The 16,467-nt window shown below is 38.3% G+C and overlaps 1 long non-coding RNA gene across 1 annotated transcript; it reads left to right on the top strand.

The window, feature by feature from the left end:
* LOC110256961 lies at positions 3,647-5,535 on the top strand. Its single transcript, XR_002339051.1, has 2 exons — positions 3,647-3,928; positions 4,818-5,535. It is a non-coding gene; the product is annotated as an uncharacterized LOC110256961 (long non-coding RNA).

The raw sequence follows: 16,467 nt of genomic DNA, 5'->3' as shown, positions 1-16,467 counted from the left end.
ATATTAAAAGAATTTATAAAATAGTAAACAAACCCTATATCCTCCACCCATAGCCACTCCTCACTTGACTTCATCCTAAAGAGCACAATAAAAGCAGTGTGGTTTCTTGAGGTGGTGCTCTTGGTCCCTGAGACCTTGAGTCCCCCGATTCCCACCTTTACTTAAGATAAATGTCTCTGTTTCTTGTTTTATGTTAACTTTTTTCCTTAAGTTTCACAGCACCCCTTCTTCAGCCCCATCCTGCTGAGCTGGTCTTGGCAACCGTCTATCTCCAGAACTTTTTCATCTTCCCTAACTGGAGCTCTGTACTCATTCAGTACTAACTCCCTATTCTCCCATTCTCCCAGGTCCTGACTTGATCCCCATTTTCTTTTCTTTTTTTTTTTTTTTTTTTTTTTGTCTTTTTGCCATTTCTTGGGCTGCTCCCATGGCATATGGAGGTTCCCAGGCTAGGGGTCGAATCAGAGCTGTAGCTGCCAGCCTGTGCCACAGCCACAGCAACACGGGATCTGAGCTGTGTCTGCAACCTACACCACAGCTCACGGCAACGCCGGATCCTTAACCCACTGAGCAAGGGCAGGGATCGAACCCGCAATCTCATGGTTCCTAGTCAGATTCGTTAATCACTGCACCACGATGGGAACTCCTTGATCCCCATTTTCAACAACACTTATGTTATACCAGACTTTTTAGGTTTTGCCTATCTTTCATTTCATTGTTATCTTGTGTTTTTGTATGATTGAACAGCATTATACAAATGAAATAACTAATTTAATATATCTAAATATATTCTGCTTTATTGAGATATAATTCATAGATGATACATACAATTCACCTGTTAAAAATGTACAATTCAATGATCATGATTATGTTCAGGGTTGTGCCTTTATCACTACAGCCAATTTTAGATCCCTTTTTTTTTTTTTTTGCTTTTTAGGGCCGCACCTGTGGCATATGGAGGTTCCCAGGATAGGGGTCGAATCAGACCTACAGCCGCAGGCCTACTCCACAGCCACAGTAATGCAGATCCGAGCAGCCTCTGTGAACTACACCACAGTTCACAGCAATGCCAGATCCTTAACCCCCTGAACAAGGGCAGGGATCGAACCCAAAACCTCATGGTTCCTAGTTGGATTTGTTTCCGCTGTGCCACAAAGGGAACTCCCAATTTTAGACCATTTTGACCACTCTTAAAAGAAACTTACGCTCACTAGCATAAGCTCTACCATTCCTCTCACTTCCTCAGCCTTAAGCAACCAATAATCTACATTGTCTCTTTGAAGTTTCCTTTTCTGGATATTTTGTATAAATACAGTATTGAAATCTGTTTTTTTTTGTGTGTGATTGGCTTCTTTCACTTAGCATAATGTTTTCATGGTCCAGCCATATAATGCTATATATCAGTACATCATTCCTCTTTCTTTTCTTTTTGTTTTGGTTGAATAATATTCTGTTATATGGATATACCACATTTGTTTATCATTGTCAACACTTGTTATTATTATTTGACTTTTAAATTATATCCATTACAGTCTCATTGTGGTTTTTGATTTGAATTATGTTAATTATTAATGATGTTGAATAAAGGTATTTGTTTATTAGGAGTGTTGTCAAAACTTGGCCTCTATCCACTGGTGCCCAATAGAAATGTGGAGACAAAGTTTTGGGTGAAGGAGAAAAAAATAGCTTTTATTGCTTTGCTAGGCAAAGAAGGCCACAGAAGGCTAATGCGTTAAAGACTATGCTCTCCTTTGGAGAAGAATTTCAGCTGAGTTTTGTAGTCTAAAAGGAGAAAAACAGGGTTTCAGATACGAATCAAGGTTGGGGCAAACATGCATCCTTCTTTCTTTTGGGGAATCTTAGTCATTTGGGGAAGCTGATGTAAGGAGGTCTCGATGTGATCTTGGTGGTGGTCTTCTTGGTTATGGCATCTTGACTTTCCCTAGAATAACAAAACCTGTGAAAAAGGCATGTTGATCAGATGTTAGAACAAACTAGGAAAGTTCCTGAAAAACTCATGTGCTGATAATCTTTAACCCACAGGCAGCTGTGCTTGGGTGTTTGCTCTTTAGCTTACAGGTGACTGTGTTTAGGGTGCAATCAAATGAGGGTGATGTACAAGAAAGGACTCCAAGCTGTTCGATTTCAAAGTATTCATTTCTAAATGAAAGTAGTAACTATAACTTTTCTCTTAGGTGTTAAGATGCCTACATCATTATGTATATCCATTGAGGGGGGAACCAGGATTCTGCGCTAAGGCTGTACTATTCCTGCTTGACTGCTCCTCCCTTGTTTGTGCATTTCCTCCCTTCCCTGATCAGCAACTGTCTAAACCTACCCCTTGGAATTCAGGGAAGACCATGGAGGTTGAATGAGGCCCATTTCCTAAAAATAAGAAACGGGGGACACAGAGAGGCTTTTGTGCCCAGGAGGTCCACAGGACCTTTTGCTTGGGAGTAGCAAAAGTAAGGCAAGCGAAAAATAAGAAACAGGAAGAAATCTAAAGGATTGAATCTGAGCCATAGCTGCAATGCCAGATCCTTTAACCCACTGTGCTGGGCCGGGGATGGAACCCACATTTCTGCAGCAACCTGAGCCGGTGCAGAAAAATTCTTAACCCACTGTGCCACAGCAAGAACTCCACATATAGACTTTTTATGGTGATTTGCCTACTTGATTCATGATTTTTTTTTTTTTCATGTTTAACCACACCAGTCTTCTTTCTGGGATCATTTTCATTCTCTGTAAATGACATTCTTTAGAGTTTACTTTATTGAAAGATCCTTGGCAGTAAACACTCAAGATTTATTCATCTAAAATTTCTTTATTTCATCCTTGTCCTTGAAAAATACTTTTACTGAGTACATAATTTTAGGTAGACAGCTATTTTCTCGCAGCAGTTCAAAAATTTTACTATTTTCTGCCTTTCATTGTTGCTTTTGACAAGGCTGATACCAATATAATTGATTTTTTTATGGGTGCTCTATCTTTCCTTCACTACTATTTTTATGATCTTCTCTTCTTTTGCCTTTTCCTTCCACTCTCTTTGTCATTAAAAAAACAGTACTACAAATAACATTATTGACTACTGCTAATAAACAGCTACATGGCACCAGGTACTATACTAATATATGTACTTCTTTCATATCATTAATATTCATGACATTCCTAGGCCCATTCTATTACTAGGCCCATTCTGTCAGTGAGAAGATGAGGCACATAATGTTAGAATCTCAAGGCCATGCAGCCAGATATTGGTAGAAAAGGCATGGGGCATGTGTCTTGCTGATTCCAGAAGCTGCACTCTTAGCAAGTTTGCTCTCTTGTGAATTTTTACCCCTGTCCTCTTGTGCACTCCTTTTGAACTTACCTGAGCTTAAAATAGGATAGGTATTTCTGATGATAATTTATATGTGATTCAACTAATATCTCCTGCTAAGCTAAAATGACTCACTTTAAAAACCACATTCTTAGATAGAAATTGTCAGGAGAGTATGTTGTTGAAAATCTACCTCTAGGATTTTACAACTGTTTTAGCAATTTCATTTTTAGAAAGTGTAAAATTTCTAAAAGCGATTTTCATATATTTGCAGAGTTCCCTACATTTATATGCACTTTACAAAGAAACTCTGTATGGTCTGGCCGTTCAAGATGGCTGTTCTCAGGCTCTCTGTCCATCCCCTGCCTGTTACACCTGGACCCTATGCACATGACTGGTCTAAATACTTGCCCCAGGCCCAGCTGTTGATTGTTCTTATTAAAGGGGTGTGCCCCTTTGCTGATTTCCCTGGTAACAGATGAGCCAACCAGACACCAATTCCCCCTATAACTGGCAATCTCCCCTTCCTTCTGAGAGAGATTACTTTCATGTCCTTGCACCCGATTTTGCACAAGGTGAGGAGTTGCTCTCAGACCTCTGTTTGGACAGGTAAGCTTGGTGTCGCTGACTCTGGGCTTTTTCTTCAGTCTTAAAGCTGGGCAAGTACAGGCTTGTAGGCCTCTGGAATGCATACTGACAACTGGCAAAGTCAGCCAGGAGATGGAGAAATCTCCCATGAACGCTGAGATGTTGGGATGGGGACTGGAAAGTTGTTGGGGCTGTCCACTAACGTATGGGGAACAAAAGTTGTGGGTGTAATCCTGGAATGGCCATTCAACAGTGCCAGAATGATCCCAAAAGCTGCTGGGGAAATCCAGGGTGGCTGTCTGCTAGTATGTGGGGCATGGGGGTCTGCTAAGAGATCTGGAGAACATTGACCCCTCATGGCTCTGCTATTGTATCAAGGTGAGCCTTTTGCATTGGTTAAGCCTGCTCTCTAGAAGGAACTGGTATTTATCTTCTTGTACCTTTGAGATGTAAGTGATCTACCTGGGCTTTCTCAGACTTGAATCTGTGATCTCTTAAAAGTAAAGGAGAAAAAAAGAGCTTTTAGGTAAATTACAGACATATATCTGTGCAGTGGCTTAAGGACCCAGGGTTGCCACAGCTGTGGCCTAGGCTGCAACTGAAGCATGCATTGGATCCCTGGCCTGAGAACATAAATTCATTTCTAATAGGATGAACTTTTGGAACGTTAATTGCTGGGTGAGTCTAAGTTTACATACCCTTGCCTGCTTAGGAGAGGTAAGAGGTATGCAGAAGCATTAGTATATCCAGTTAAGAAATGCACAATTACTTGCTTTTTGGTTTGTGCTAGAGTTTAAGGTTTTCAAGAGTTAAGATTATAATCAGTCACAGTTCTAGTTATTACAAGCAAATTTCTTTATTGATTATATTGTGATCAGGTATTTAACTGACTTTTTGTCTTGTTTTATAGGCAGTTATTGCACTCTGATGCTTTTGCAAAAGTATTTCATGTTCAAGAAAACTCATAAGCAGGATCTTTGGATAAATAACAGGTGTCCGATAAATTTCAAATGATACTGTTGAACTGGATAAGAAATTAAAGAATCCTAATGGAAAACCTGATGACTTTATAAAAACTTAATAGAAAGATTTGTTACTGAGTGAACCCATGAATATGGTTATAATGTGTTTATGGGGTTTTTTTTGGTCTGGAATATTACTGGGTTTGATCTGTGTTTTCCAGGTATAGGGAAGCCCTTCCCCTCAGCTTTCTTATGACTTACAGCAATTTGGTAAATTACATTCCTGAGTGAATTGAAATAGTTTTCTTGTCTCTCTGCCTGGTCCCTCCAGAAACTGGAGATTCTTAGATTCTGAGCAGCCTTGTCGGGTGCATGGGAAAGACTGTTTCCTGCCATGTGCAGGAATCTTGATCTTTTGGGGACCTCTAGAAGAGAAATCCGTGGAAGTGGACATTTGACATGACTTTGCTGGCACTGAGAGGCCTTTTGAGAATTTAATCTGAGAGGAATTCCACCACAGTCAAGTTGGAGGAGCTCATATGGTCAATTGGCCAGACTTATTTTGCAAAAAAATTGGTCTTGATATGGCTGTGTTTGGGGATGAGGGTGATTTCAGAGAGAAAAAATTTGTTTCAGTGGATATTAAATTCTAGTTCTGCTAATTGAGGTATGTATTTATGACAGTTATTGTGTTGGTCATACTTTTGCCCTGATGTTATAGACGGAAAGAAAATGATCTAATAGTGTTCACAGAGTATAACTACTGACGATATGTAACACTGCTTGTTTTAGGTCTATTGCTAAAAGCACATGCATGATGCTTGTGTGACAATTGGGTACAACTGATAAAATGTATGGCCTATTACATTTTTCCTCATTAACATACCTCTCAGCCTGTTCTGAAGATCTGATTAGTTCTACCCCCAACATGAATACCTAGGTGACTAGAAAGCACCAAAGGACATCATGATCTAAACTGGGGTGGGAGCCAGCACCCCAGCATCATCGGAAAAATACTTTGATTGTCAGTACTTTCTGTTGAAAGATTTGCAATCAAAAGGAAAAATGATGGAAAAATCTGCAGTACTGAGGTATGGTGAAGTCAGAAGTCTTATACATGGTTTAACTTAGATTTTGCTGACTAGAGCACCCTGTTTGTAGACTTTCAGACATGCATTGTTCATCTGCTTTTGAGGAGCAGATTTTTTTTTTTCTTTGCTTTTTAGGGTTGTACCCAAGGCATATGGAAGTTCCCAGGGTAGGGGTTGAATTGGAGCTGCAGCTGCTGGCCTATGCCACAGCCACAGCAACTCGGGATATGAGCCGAGTCTGTGACCTACACCACAGCTCATGGCAATGCCGGAGACTTTACCCACTGAGCAAGGCCAGGGATCCAACCCACATCCTCATGGATACTAGTCGGATTTGTTTCCACTGAGCCACAACAGGAACTCCTGGAATGCATTTGAAAGTAAGGATGGAGTAGCTATAATCCAGACATCCAAGGTAAAACTAGGTGGCCATTGTAGACATGATTTAAGACAGGTTCCTATATTACTGAAAAGATGAGTTTTCTGAACAGTATTGTAGAGCCCCCCAGCCTATGCTGTGTGGAATGGAATAGGCTGGTTTGTGGACACACAAGTTCAACTAGTGGGATTAATTTTTTTTTTTTGCTGTTTTTTGGAAAAACCTAATGAGCCCACCCCTAATGGCACTCAACATAACATGGGGTGGCAGACCCTGGTCTGTGACTATTTACTTCTGACTAGGCCACCAGTATGTTTCTTTTAGAGCCGGCACCTTCCCTTGCCCCTTGAGGGTGGCTCTGGGTGTGTGAAATCCAGGGGTGGCCTTACCTTCTGTCTGTATTGTATTTGTGGTATCTGGTTGCAGTGGCCCCCTACATTCATGACCCCTGGGATACTGAAGAAAAGGGGAGGGGGTGAGACTGTAGGGGTCATGCAGGGGATGTAGGGTGGAGTGTACAGCCAAGCCACTCTAGATGGCTTTTTCTAGCTCTCTATCCATTCCCTGTCCAATCAGTGCCTGTCTCACCTGCACCCAATGCATAAGATTGACCTTCCTAAGTGCTTGCCCCAGGCACCCAGGTAATTGCTCTTATCAAAGGGGCCTGGTTTCCCTGGTAACTGATAGGACAACCTGATATATCAATTCCCCCTGTAACTGGCAATCTCCCCTTGTCCTGTCTGTGGTTTGCTGCCTGTGGTGGGGTGTCACTCCAGGACCTTGCTTCAGATGCTTGAGATCCCCCCATCCACTAAACCACTGATGTCTCTGTCTCATACTCCAGGCTCTTTCTTCGCTCTTAAAGCTGGGCAGGTGCAGGCCTTGTAGGCCCACAGAATGCAGTACAACCAAACTGAAATGAAAGTACTCTTTTTATTTTTAAAACTTTATGTTGGCACAAAGTGGCTTTTATTCAATTCATTGTCACAGTATTTTGTGGTATTTAATAATATGTGATGTTATTTTAATATCCAGTTTTATTCATTTTATTTTTAATTATAGAAATTCATTACATTGATCACCATTTTACTCATCTTAGTAAAATATTTAAAATTAGACTTAAAACACTATAGTCACTCAAATGTACAATTAACTGAAGATGATTCTACTTGTTTACATTGTTTAGACATTTGCTTCATCTAAAACTCCTATGCTTAGACTATATTTATACTCTGAAAACTATATTTATACTCTGAAGAAACATGTAATTCCATTTTCGAAACCCATCTATCTTTAAATCTTGAAATTCAACTTCTAAGTCATATATTCAGGAGCTTTTGAGCTGATACAATTTACTCTCTGGAAGAATCTATTATTAGTATTATTGAATATTCAATAGATCAAAAAAATTCATAGGATCTACAAACCCATACCTGGAAATCTATTCTGCTTAAAATGCATGTAGCAACTGGACATTAATCACTATGAGTTTACTTCATCTCAAACAGTAAAGTGCTGAAAATTATAGAAAGTGTCCTAAATTCTGCCTCTATTTTCCATACTCATTGGTTTCCTTTGTAAAGTCCCTCCTTGTCTCTTGACTATTGCCACAGCTTCCTAACTAGCCTCTTTGCATGAGTCTTTCTACTAGAACCCATCTAAAATGCAGAATCCTAAAATTTCTTCATAATAATCTTATAGTTAAAGACCTTTAATGGCTTCCTGTTCCCTCTTTGTTAAGGTTATAATCATAGTGTCTTTGCAATCTCACCTCAGCATAACTCCTCATAGACCTCTGGACCGCTTTAAATATTTCTTTGAAGTAGCCAGCAGTGAAAACCAATTTAAATATTTCTCATCTCTTGCATATATCATGACTCTAACAGTAGATTTTCTTTTCACATTTTCTTTCTGTATATTTCGTCATCTTTGCTTGACTGATTTTTTTTTAACATGTCCTTCAAGACCTAGCTCAAAGTCTCTTAGTAATAACCTCTCTGCATACTCTCAGATAGATTGCTATCCTCTCCTCTATGTTTCCAAAACAGTTGGCACAAAGATTCATCAAAAACATGCCATATTTTGTTGCAGTTGTACAGCATATACTTACATAATCTGTCTCTTCCACAAGACTGTGAATCTTTTTAAGGGCTGCACCTGTGGCATATGGAAATTCACAGGCTAGGTGTGGAATGAGAGTTGGAGCTGCCAGCCTACACCACAGCTCATGGCAATGCCAGATCCACTGAGCAGGGCCAGACATTGAACCCCCATCCTCATGATACTAGTGGGTTCGGGAACTCCTAGATTGTGAGTTCTTTGAGGACAGAAAATAGCTGCTCTGATCTTTTATATTTAATAGTGATGGCCTTAGCATACATCTTCAGTGTTAGAACTCTACTATTTCAGGAAAAGGTATGGGCTAGCTTAGGTGTTTGCTGCTGTATGATCCCATGACATCCTGACCTTCTCCTATGATGGCACATTTTTAACTTTATTGACTTTAAACATACTGTCCATTTTCTAGACTATAAACTCTCTGTAAAAGCACTTATGTCTGTCTAGCTCACCAATGTATCTGTAGGACTTTGCACAGTGCCTGGTAAACAATTTCATTGAATTAATTTATTGATTGATGAGTTAATAGGCAATGAACTCAAAGAGTTAACAAGTGTGGATTCCATTTCTACTTCAGTCATTTTCTAATGCTCCTGATGCAACTTCTAAGGTTCTCTAAAAATTCCATGACCTCATATGTAAAATGAGGCAAAAATCCCTGCCTGCTTATATTTTTAAGGGCTAGAAAGATCAGGGGATAAAAGATGTATAAACTTAAAAACTGGAAAAGATGAACAAATGTGAAGGATTATTAGTCTTGCAAGCAACAACATGACATTATAAGAGTTCTGCAAAAATTTGGCTGGTGCTTTTTTGTATAATTATGAAACATTCTTTATAGCAGAACCTCTTGATTTACAAATGATTTACAAATTGAGCTTTAGGAGTGATTATTCTTTTCAATATGATTTTGACATACTGAAGAAAAAAAACTGCAAAAAGAACCAGATTGTTATAAATTGAATATGTCCCCCCCAAATTCAGATGGGGAAACTCTAACCCCCAATGTGATAGCATTAGAAGGTGGGGTCTTTGAGAGAAAGTTAGGTTATGAGTGTATAACTTTCAGGAATGGGATTAGTGCCCTTATTGAAGAGACCCTGGGGAGTCCTCTTACTCCTTGCATCCCATGAGGACTTAACAAGAAGGTGATTATCTATGAACCAGGAAGCAGGCTCCCACTAGGCACCAAATCTGCAGGCATTTTGATCTTGGACTTCCCAGCTTCCAGAACAGTGAAAAATAAATGTTTGTTGTTTAAGCCCCCCAGTCTCTGGTATTTTTGCTGTAGTAGCCTGAATGGATTAAGACACAGATACATTGAAAGATGAGTTTTATCAGTATTAAAAGTGAATTGGAAAATATGGCTTGGATCGGCTTTTATAATCCTTAAATTGCCAGAATAATGTGCCTACAAGAGTACCTTAGTATATCACACACAAGCAGAAAAACCATAATTTCTGAGGATAAGCTGCTTTAATATCTTATATAAGACTCAGGAGCAGGCACCCAGATCTCTCTCCCAATCTTACCTGTCATCTCTTTGAGCAGTAATTTGGGTGAGAAAAGGCTAGGTTTGTTGTTGTTTAATTGCCCATTTTTTTGAAGGGGGGTAGAGAAAATCCTTCCTCACATAGGGAAACATGAAAAATGAAAAGTAAGGTTTTCTCTCATACTGCCAAGCTGTTCGTGCTTGTACATGTACATCCTGTTTCCATTTCGGTAGCTTTCACACACCAAATATCAGCCACTGATCCTTTGTGTATTTTCTAGGACCCATTGTTGAATAGTTGAGATTTTTGACACAAAAAGTTTGATACTGTTAAGGAACATATATTAAACAAAGTAAATCTAATTTCCCATCATACCGGGAGTTCCTATCATGGCTCAGTGGTAATGAACTTGACTAGTATCCATGTGGATGCAGGTTTGATCCCTGGCTCACTCTCAGTGGGTTAAGGATCTGGTGTTGCCACAAGCTGTGGTGTAGGTCACAGACAAGGTTTTGATCTGGCATGGCCGTGGTGTAGGCTGGCGACTACAGCTCAGATTCTACCCTTAGCCTGGGAAATTCCATGTGCTGCAGGTGGAGCCTGGGAAATTCCATGTGCTGCGGGTGGAGCCCTAAAAAAAAAAAAAAAAAAAAAAAAAAAAAACCAACTCCATTGTACCTCATTTAAAATTCATGTTTATTCTAATTTGCAATTCAAATAGTGACCAGCCACATGGTTTGTTATGGACTGAATGTGTCCCCTACAAATTCATATGTTGAAGCTGTAACCCTCAATATGATGGTATTTGGAGGTGGGGCTCTTGCGAGGTGCTAAGATGAAGTCATGAAAGTGAGGTTGTAGTGGTGGGATTAGATCCTTTATAAAAAGAGACACCAGAGAGCTTGCTCACATGCTGTGTGATCATCGATAAGCCAGGAAGAGAGCCCTTCCTAGTACCTGACCATGCTGGCACTGTAATCTTAGACTTCCAGCCTCCAAACTGTTATTAAAAAATAAACTTCTGTTGTTTAATCCACCCAGTCCATAGTAGTAGTTGCTGTGGCAACCAGAGGAGACTAATACGTGGTCCAAAATAGTTCTCCAGATATTTTATAAAGATATTTTGATAATACCAATTACTTTGATGCTGAACTGATGTTTTTTAAAATGATTAAAAGTTAAAAGCATAACACCCTTCTCATAACCAAATATCCTGGCAGAAATTAAAATCCAAAGATGTAATCCCTTTATTGTCAATGACGAAGATATTAAACAGTCTAACGTTATTAAAACCTAAAGGAAGGTAGGAGCACATTTTGTTTCTAACCAACTTCTAGTTCTTAGTTTTGGATAGGGGTCTCATTCAGATTCTCTGTGTAGATCATGGGTAGATGAAAGCTGTCACTCTAACCAGAGAATCTCATGAATTTCACTTCTTATAGGGCATGTAATACTATCACAAAGCTGGTTCTGCAAATAGTAAAAGTATTAAAAGTTAGTCTTGGCTCCAAGAGAAGTTATCACAGGGAAGGTGATGTTCCCAGACTCTAGTTAAGATAAAAGCAGAATATGAAGAAAGGAAAGTGGGCAGACAAAATACGGCTTTCAGCCTTAGCACAATATTGGCCAATTTGTTCTATATTTATAGAATATATGATCTGAGATCAAATCAATTGAGAGAAAGTAGGACCACATGTTTGTGATAGTTCCTATTGTTGCTGTAACAAACTATCAAAAATTCCATGTCTTAAAACAACAAATTTACTCTTGTCATTCTGGATGTCAAAATTCCACAATGAGTCAGCAGAACTGCATTCCTTTTGGAAACTCTAGGAGAGAACTTGTTCCTTGCCTCTTCCAGCTTTAAGAGGCCACTGCATTTCTTGACTCAACTGCATCCCTTCAACATCTACTTTTCTGTCATTCTTCTCTGACTCTGTTCCTGTTTGAAGATGCTTAATTTGATCTCACCTGAATAGTCCATCTGCCACATGAAGTAATGCATTCTGAGATTTCAGAGATGATGACATGGACCTCTTCATGGAGCCACTATTCTGCCCACCACAATCTTGATCATTTGAGAAGACAACACTATGCTAATGCATAATTTTCTCTCTTTAATTGGTATTTGCAGCATACCTATCTTTCAAAACAGTAACAACAACAAAAATTCAAAAACTAGAATTTTACCCTCAGGGTGTCTATTAAATTTGAAGCCTTACTTGATGCTTACTCCCTTCTAAAATTATCTTCTTAAACTCTTTACTACTTTGAGTTTTGTGTCTCTGATGCAGGCTAATACTGAATTAAACATGGAATCCAGGAGTACAGGCTGCACCTCATCCCATAGGTACTATCTACCGGCAGAGTTTTACCCTTGCTTTCTTGAAATTCCCAACATTCCACTTTGGTCTCTGCCTCAGCTAGTTATGGATGACCTTCCAATAGGTTATCCATAATTCATACATTTGCATCATTTGGGTAATCTTCAGCATATCCTGAGCAAAAGCTGCAGTTGATATGCTCAAATCTTGTTTTCCCATGTGTCTAGTGAGGACCCATATATCTGCTATGCGTTCTTCACTAGAATTTTTTCATTTACTCACATTACCTTTAATATTTTCCAGATCTTAAATAATGTTGTTTTCAAAGGTAGAGCATTATGTCCATTTATTTCTACTATACTCCTTTCTGCTGAACTGGGCTGTGACTCTAGTGAACATTTCTGACTTTGGTCTCCAAATATTTTAAAGAAGATTCAACTGAAATTTTTAAGTGGTTTAGCCAGCTTCTCAACTTTCCAATAGGGCTAGACATCTTCACTGGATTTGAAAGTCTTTTCCCCCTTGCTTTATCTTTGTGCACTCAGACTTTTTTTTTTTTCTTAAAAGTGTTCCATTAGATTTTATGTTATGAAGTCTCCAGTAGTAACTGATAGGATGGTAATGAATTCTAGTTCTCTATAAAACTTAAGTCCATTGAAATAAATCTTGTTCACCTTTACCTCCTCAGGATGGATAATAGTACCTAGAGGGGCTTTCTTATGGCATCAAAATGTAAGAAATCAATAACATTTGAGCGATTTGTATTGAAATATTTGTATAGCAAATATAAACCAATTTTCTCTCTAGACTCTTAGACATTTATTTCAGTTGTTAGCTCATATAACTGTACCATTTTAAGAAACTATCAGGTTAAACCATTTACTGAAATTTATTAATCAGGGTTCTCTGTGACAAAGTGATTAATATATAGCTGTTTCATCAAAATCATTGGTTTAACCTCTCTGTAGGCTATGTATCATAATCATAGCTAGCTACTGAGAAAATATTTATTCCCTATAAGAGGTCTTTGGAAAGTGAATATAAAAGGATAAGCACATTATATCACTGCTATAGGAAAACAATAATTAAAAATGTATTTCATGCTGAGTCTTCATTCTATTAAATTGATTTATAAAAATCAAAATAAACTGTCTTATCAATGTTTCCCATTTATAATTCTGTATAAATGATGTAAAGATTCCTAAGTAAGAATAAAGATAAGGAAATAAATTTTCCAGGTAAACTTAAGTAAATTTGTATGAGAAAATTTTGGTTGATTATGTATTTCCCTTATCCATTTTCAGTCATCATGATCATAATTATATTAATTTTGATAGCTAAAGTTAAAAACTTCAAAGACATTCCAGTCAAGATGATTATGGGAGTTCAAACATTAATCAACCACCTGCAACTCCAAATAAACAGCAATGATAGAAATAAATGTTCAAATGCATTTAAAAGGCATAGCTGTGTATAAAAGCAAGGTGTATGTCTCCAAGGATGATGTATTAACATAAAATACATAGAAAAAAAAAAAAAAAGCAGTGACAGACAGCTAGCTCTGTATGCTTCCTAGGCTCTTGGAAATGGACCCAGGAAAACATGACCTGGCCTTTTTTTCCTTCTGAGTATCTAAAATGGAAAATAGCCTACACATGACAGCAGACCAGAGCCAGACTGAAGTTGGGATCAGTGGCTTCCATTCTTCTAGCACCCTGGGATAGGATGCTAGAAAGAGTTGAAACTGTTGCCCAGGTCTGAAATTTGAACTTCTACCTAAAGAAAATGAAGAAAGTAGAGAGAGGTGCACAAATCGAACATAAGCAAAGTTAGTAAATAAACCAGACACATTCAATTCACACACGATTCTCAATGGCTGAGAGTCATTATAATACCTGTTTCTAAGGTGAGACCTCCAGGAGGCTAGGAGGGGCTACAAAACTGCTAGATGAGGGAGTTTCCCTTTGTGGCTCAGTGGTTAATGAACCTGATTAGGAACCATGAGGATGTGGGTTCGTTCAGTGGATAAAGGATCCAGCATTGCCGTGAGATGTGGTATAGTCGCAGACACAACTCAGATCCCACGTTGCTGTGGCTGTGGTGTAGGCCAGCAGCTCTAGCTCTGATTTGACTCCTAGCCTAGGAACTTCCACATGCTGTGGGTGTGCCCCAAAAAAGCAAAAGCAAAAAAAAAAAAAAAAAAAAGCAAAACAAAAAACCCTTCTAGATGAGAAGGGGGAAGAAAAATAAAGGTGATATTTGCAACAAAAGACTGTCCCAAACTGAACAATTAGGAAGTTTTATTCGTGGAGCAATAAAAATAATGAAGTAATCATAATGGATTAAAAAATGAGTGTTTCTTTATATAATCCTGATGAGAATATAAAATGGTGCCATTGCCTTGAAAAACTGGCTGATAAGCTTAAGGAAATTAAACATCTATATACCCTTGTGACTCAGAAAATTTCATTTCTACATATTTATCCAAGATAACTAAATACATGTTCAAAAGGCTCATATAATTCACAGATGTATTTAAAATAGTCTCAAACTGGAAACAACACATACAGGAGAATGTATAAGCATACTCCGGTTAATTCATACTATACAATACTCCTGCTATGTAGAAAGGAACAAACTGATACATATAACAACATGGATGAATGCAAAAAAAAGTTTGTCAAGCAAAAATTTCCAGAAGCAAAAGACTAAACTCTTATTCCACATATTTGTAAAGAATGTACAAGTGTAATTTATGACGGTATAAATTAAAGCCTCTGACTGGGGTATGGAGTAGGGGCTTGCCAGGCAAGGGAGACTGATGTGGTAGAAATAGCAAGCAAACTAGAATTACAAGTGGAGCCTGAAGATGTGACTATATTGCTGTAGTCTTATGATAGACTCATGGACAAGGTGTTGCTTCTTACGGATGAGCCAAGAAAGTGGTTTCTTAAGAAGGGATCTACCTCTGATGAAGATACTCTGAAGAATGTTAAAATGACAACCAATGAATAGAATACTACATAATCTTAGTTGATAAAGCAGCGGCAGCATTTGAGAGGATTGACTCCAAGTTTAAAAGAAATTATGTGTAAAATGCTATCAAATAGTATCACATGCTGCAGAGAAATGATTCATGAAAATGACAGGAAGAGTCAATCAATGTGGCAGACTTCATTGTTGTCTTATTTTAAGAAATTAGGCCACAGCCACTCCAGCCTTCAGAAACCACGACCACCCTGATAAGTCAGCAGCCATCAACACTGAGGTAAGACCCTCCACCAGCAATAGGATTATAACTTGCTGAAGGCTTAGATGATGGTTAGCTTATTTTATCAATAAGGTTCTTTTTTTTTTTCCTTTTTGTCTTTTTAGGGCTGCACCTGCGGCATTTGGAGGTTCTCAGGCTAGGGGTCTAATCAGAGCTGCAGCTGCTGGCCTATACCATGGCCACAGCAATGCAGGATCCGAGCAGCCTCTTGGACCTACACCACAGCTCATGGCAATGCCATATCCTTAACCCACTGAGCAAGGTGAGGGATTGAACCCATAACCTGGACTGGTTCCCAGTCCAGTTCGTTTCCACTGTGCCACGACGGGAATGCCAATAAAGTGTTTTTTGATTAAGGGATATACATTGTTTTTTAGACTTAATTCTATTGAATGGTTAGTATACTACAGTATACTGTAAACATAATTTTTATATGCACTGGGAAACAAAAAAAAATTCATGTGACATTTTATTATTACTGTTTTAGAACTGAACCTATAATATCGCCAACATATGCCAGATATTTACCAACATATTACAGATGTTTACATGGGTAACCAAAATGCTGAGTTTTAAAAAGCAAGTTGCAAAATGAAACATTTAGATAAATTTTAAATAACATAATCAATTCTTTATGGAATCACACAGACTTAATAAAGGTATAAAACATGGACTGTAAACATGAATCAAAGTTAGTGCCTGTCTTTGATCATGGGGAGAAATTGGTGGAATGAAGGAAGTTCAAAGGCATCTGTATTTTATTTCTGTAAAAGAGAAGAATATACAAATGTAGCACAACTATAGCATTCTTTAAATCTGAATGCTTGAAACAAGTTGTGATATTAAAAATTCAGTGTGCTATCTCCTGGTTATCTCCTCAGTCAGTAAAATTTGTTTCCTCCAATTATGATACTGATTGACT

Source organism: Sus scrofa, chromosome 1, assembly GCF_000003025.6.
Source record: "Sus scrofa isolate TJ Tabasco breed Duroc chromosome 1, Sscrofa11.1, whole genome shotgun sequence".
Taxonomy (NCBI): Eukaryota; Metazoa; Chordata; class Mammalia; order Artiodactyla; family Suidae; genus Sus; species Sus scrofa.
Note: the sequence above shows the minus strand (reverse complement) of the source record. Positions and strands in the feature narration are given on the sequence as shown.